This window comes from Rhea pennata, chromosome 4 (assembly GCF_028389875.1).
Source record: "Rhea pennata isolate bPtePen1 chromosome 4, bPtePen1.pri, whole genome shotgun sequence".
Classification (NCBI taxonomy): Eukaryota; Metazoa; Chordata; class Aves; order Rheiformes; family Rheidae; genus Rhea; species Rhea pennata.
The window spans coordinates 26,771,902-26,777,901 of record NC_084666.1 but is presented as its reverse complement, the minus strand read 5'-3'; positions in this window follow the sequence as shown (position 1 = coordinate 26,777,901).

The following is a 6,000-nucleotide window of genomic DNA, read 5'->3' as shown; positions in this document are numbered from 1 at the left end:
ACAATCTCTTCTTGGAAAATTACTGCTGCTGGCTTCTCATACCTGACTGCATCCTTGCTTTCGCTCAAACTTGGGGTTTCTGTTCACCTTAAAATGACTTCCCTAGATGCTGCCCTTCAAAAGTCAGTTTAGTTGCTGAAGTCCTCCTATTCCATGATAAGCATTCCTCCTAAATTACAGGAATCACTTCTAGAATAAATACATATACATATGTACATACATATTGGTGGATGACTAATGTAAATGGCTTGAATTATGCCATATGAATTCAGCTATTTCAGCACAGATTGTGAATTCTTAAGACTCCTGTGCTCAAGAGAGCTCCCAAACAGATTGTGTGTGACAATGGAAATCAATTCATGTTAAAGTTTCTATTATTTGTAGAAAGAAATTATATGAAATATGTCATATAAGCTTCTTATTGTCCTGCCGCAAATGGATTCACTAAAGGATCTGTCCAGACAAACCCTCCTTGAAGACAGCTTGTACAACCTTGTAGTTTGAACTAGTCTCCCACCTCCTGTAGAAATGCAGTAGACCATTCTAGAAATTGTGTCTTAGAAGTGTTTTTATAGAGGATGTTTTAAGTTTTTATCTTGACTTAACATCTGATCAACAGATTGAGCAGTGATATGTTCAACTAGCCAAACAGTTGTGGGAAACTGAGTATTTTCATTTACTGGTCCACTGTCTTATATAATTTTGTCTCAGAGAGAGTACATAAAACATGTGGTTATATGTTTTAGATTTAAATCTCTTCTTTGTTAAAAAAATCGATCAGCATTTCCATTCTTTATACAGGACATTAAGTATGCTAAGGTGTGTGTTGCTATTGTAAGAAACACTGGTTAATGAATTTTCTAGGAATACGTCATGTAACAAATTTATTAGTGAGTTATTTGCTCATGATTTTTGCATGAGTCACTGATGATTTTAAGAATGTGTTTGTTATTCAAAGAATTTATGAAATTGTATTTTTGAACTAATGTCAGCCTGTGATGAGATTTGAAATTGTTCTCTGACCCCTAAGATCCATGACTTCAAAGGGACATCTCATATGCTTAAATTTAGACATACTGAATTGCTGAATTGCAGTTTTCAGTGACTGCATTATTCATGATGAGTGTAAATATTATAAGAATAGTGTAATGAATGAACAAATGAATGAAAAGTGAATAGATGGTACTTTCCCAATAAATTAAAAATAGCCAGAGCTTCTCGTTATGTCTATATGCCCATTTCTTGCATTCTTGAAAGGCAGCTACTTTTATTAATAAATACTCAAGCACAGACTTAGCCAAACTGGTTTGCTGAGTATAAAGGATGGTGAATGCTCTTTTGTTGTATTTAATTGGCTTAAACAGAAAATCTGGTGATTTTTGACAAAAGACATGATAGTTTCTTGATTGAAACAAATGTAAGATGAATTTATCTCTGAAGATGAACCTATAATAAAAGATTTTCAACAGGAGAAAAGCAGCTTGAATGCTCTGATGAAATACTTGTTTTGTTCTGACTTACATTAATTTCTCAGGAGCCATATCATCTTGAGAAACAAGCCACTGAAACCAGCCTGAGACCTGCTGAATGATCACAAGCAATAGCAAATAAAACAATATTTTTAATCTTGAATTTTCAGATTCTATGTTTAGTGTTTATTAGTACAAATATCCGTTAGAGAATATATAATAAAAATAATAATTTGGGACAGTAATTGTTACCATTTTCTAGATGATAGACATCAGCTGAACCTGACTGGACGTTGCTTTAGTTAGTGATAATATTTAACTATACGGAGCAAAGGAGAGGAGAGGAGAGGAGAAGAGAGGAGAGGAGAGGAGAGGAGAGGAGAGGAATTCTCATGAAAACAAACACAGAAATCAATCTTTAAAATTCAATGCCTTTCATCAAAACCTATGTCTGGAAAGTGATAATCTATTATAGGATAATTTTGCAAATATGTATATAATGTAAGGTGTATGATCCCTGTTATTATAACACTTCATAGAAGGATTTTAAAGATAGTAACTTTTGCTAGTAGTTGCTCTGTCCCTCTTCACTACATGGCAAAAGATTCAGCTTCAGAAATATAAAATTTGGTGCATACATAGAAGAATTTACCTTGAAGCTGCAATAGAAGTGGTATACAACAGGCAGTTTTTATGCTTTTGTGGTGGAAATTGATGGAAAGTAGATTTAATGTAGATAATTAGATTGATTTGCCATTTTAAATATCTTGACTGATGTTTTTTAATGATTGCAGTAATTATATGAAATAAATGACAAGCTGAAAAAAAATAATGTGTAAGGCAGGACCAAATAAACAATTAAAAGCTAGTTCAAGCAGAGGAAATTTTGGAGGATTGTGAAATGATTTACAAAGTATAACTGTTCTCTCTCTTCCAAAATTATTTTACTATCTATTTTTTTTTTCCACCAATATAATCTGGATATTGAATTCTTCTCTGCTTCTGTTGCTTTCACAATTGTTTTTCTAATGCAAAGCACACAGTTATTCTTCAGGAGATTAACAAAAAATATAACAAAAGGCAAAAAGTAGTAAATTGTGTAGTCATTTCATTTTGCTCAATAGAGAAAAATGGTGTTACTCAAAAATCCTATATAATTTGTTGTGTGTATCACAAGTCTAGTGTGTGTCACCATAACTACACAATAGATAATTCTCTGGTATTGTGATGTAGTAACTGTCAGCTTTTACTTAAAACTCATTTTGTTCAGTGTGTGTTGCTCCAAGCCATGAATTATTGATATTAAACATTTAACAAATTAATTTTTGAATATTAGCAAAGCAGAACACATATCAAAATTGCTTTTTCATTTTTTCTACTGAGGAAATGGCTTAGCAGGAACCAATCTAATATTTATGCAGAGCAGCATCTATTTTTAGTACAGCAGTTTTCACTAGATATAATTTGGGCATTCTGAATAGAATATGTGAATCATTGCAAATTTAACTCCTTTGGGTTAGAAAATAAAGCCCATAGTATACGTTACTTTAAGGTGATTTTCTAACTTCAGGATATGATCTCAGTTTTGATATGTTATTTCAAAGTCACAAATTATAACAGACTGCTGTATAGGCAGACAAACACAATATTCTGATATGTATCCTAGTACAGCAAGAATACACATAGATAAACTGACTGACTCAAATTCATGCACATTCTGACCATATCTTATTTTCATTAAGACAGATGGGCTCCAAATATCTGTGCATGGAGGAGACATCCCAGCAGAGAATCCAATATATGTATTTTTATTTTGCATAGTGTAATATTCTACATATCCCACACTTGTTCCCTCCTTCCCCAAATACGTTGTAAAGAAGTGATTTGTGTTTGTCCATTGTAGGTTCAACCTATTAATGCTTATCTACTTATTTGCCTGTATACATAGATTTTTCGTATGAAGCCCGTGAAAGTAGTATCTAAGCAACAGCCCGAACATTTCAGCTTTGTCCTGAGGATTATATTCAGTATTTAGAATGGAGCATAGATGTAGGCAAGGTGTAATGGCTACGGGGAATCTAACCAGCTTATTGTCTTTCTTTTGTTTACTCTAAGCTTTAAGCAGGGTGATATTTAAATGGTTGGTATCTCCTGCTCGAAACAGCACTCTCATTGTTGTTACCACTAATGAAACTACCTCAGAGGTGTTAACCTAGAGAAATGTTAGGAGAAAGATGATCCTAGAAGCAAAATCACACAGGAAAACAAATTCAGTGCAGTACTCAGTTATAGTCTCCGCATCTGGCTGCAGACGTATGTGGGATTTGGTGAGAGTTACTTTTCAGATATCCAGAAGAGACTAGTGAGTTTTGAAAGCTTATGCTGTTCTATGGATTCTGTTTATTTATGTACATATTGTAAGGACTTGTGGCACATTTTTTCATCTATAAGCTAGTGCGTTTCTTGGAAGACTGTTCCAAGGGTTTGTGTTAATTATTGCACCTTCCCTGCCAATATTAGAGACAATGGAGACAATATTAGAGACCTTGGTATTGGTGGCAGAAAATTCCCTTCTCTCAGTAGAAGAATTATGTTTGAAACATAAGTTCTTTTGACTGGACATAAAATCCTTGTAAAAAAGTTGTCTGGAAAGCCCATCTTGAATTTTTACCGATTTTGATAAAAGGTATGTGGAAAAGTTTGTGAAAGATGGTATGGAAAGAACAACTAGCACTGATGTGTGAGACTGGGTTTTCTGCTGGCTCTTTTGCTTGCCACCGTTTCTGAAGAGAAGAAGAAATCTGTAATCTCAGTCAGGGAAGCTATTGCACACTTCTCTATATGTAGATCTTGTCTGTATTAGAAAAAGCATACAGATAGTATTGCAACTTTGAAAGTGCTTCCACAATTTTTGTAAAATGTGAGAAGAGATAGGAAATATTTTCACTTTAGAGAAGGACTGGAATGTCATACAAAAGAATGGGCCTTAGACTAAAGTAAAGATGAAATTTGATAACATTGAATGTGAGGGCATGAACTGAGGAACTTACAACAAGATTCATTCTATAAATGGTGGAATCTTCTGTTAGAAATGATAGAGTAGAAGAAATATTTGCTTTTTTATTAAATAACTCATTGGGCGCCACCAGATAATGATTAGATGCTGGTATAATATAGTAATGAAAAAGGAATGGAGACTTTATCTAAGAAAAATCTAAAAGACTTGGTTTGATGTGGTTGCCTGTAATAACAAGCAACCAGAACTGATATCCTGGGAATCTTCACCAAACAAATTCCCAGTCACTACAGGGCTGTAGGACGTTAGTGATTCGTTGGACTCTCCTTATCCTTCTTTTAGCCTTTCCAATACAAATTCTTAGTTTTCTACACATGTTGAAAGTGTATCAAGAAGTACTTGATAGCTTGTGCAGCTTCGTGGTGATACAGCAGTACAGATGTACATACACACTCCAGAACGGAATGTTTGTAATATTGTTTTTTACAGTTTCACAATTTTAGACTCAATGTCCTAATAATTCTTTTCAGAAGAATGTTGTCATATTTATGCTGGGAATTACAAATGCCAAAACTGAACAAAAAAGACCTGACAAAACAATTTTCTGGGAGGAAAAGAGTTATTTATGAGTGACCCAAGTTTTCATGGTCACAGTGTCACCTCTGTGTGTGGCAGTACAAAAATATATTTCAGCAAGGCAGAGAGAATTTAAGGACAGTTAGGCCAAATAAAACTTGAAAAAATTACTCTTGAAGATCTTGGCGAAGGCCTATATTTTTACTGTGCTTAATAATGCATATATTGAGAGGCTTGGATTATAGCTATACTCCTCTGAAATAATTAACACTTTTACAGAAGAGGGCTGATTCAGAATTATTGCCTGTCCTTCACTGTCCAATACATTTATTCCCAGATTAATAACGAAAGCTTTATTATCATTTCAGATATCCCAAGGTAAGCAAGTTACCAGCAATTCTCTTTTCATTTGAAATACAGATTGTTTTTTTTTTTTGTCCTTGTACACTCTTTGAATCTCTGTTACTGTAATCCATTTCTTTGAACAGGAAAGAAAAATCATTTAAAAAAGAAGTATGAAAACTAAAGCTCATACTAAATAGCCAAAGGTCTTATTATGTTAGTGAGTAAATCACTGCACTGATGCATAATAAAAGTAGATGAACCACAAGAAGAATGCAGTAGTGTGAGGAAGCCCCAATAATCTAGTAAAATACTGCTTAAATACCTGGCTAAAAAGTAGGAGAAAAAAAGAAGTGATTCAGAAAAAAAAACAGGGTGGGAAAGAATTTCATTGGTACAAGGCAGGAAAATACCAAAGAATGGAAAAAATAAAAATAAAAAGAAGACAAGGTTTTCTTACCTTGTTTTTCTAGCACTTATATGCTAGCATATCATTATTTTAATATTTTTAAAAGAATTTCTCCTTTTTATTTTACCAGGAATTTCCATTTTAGGATTTTATTTTTTTCCAATTTTTATTATATTTCATGTTCATTT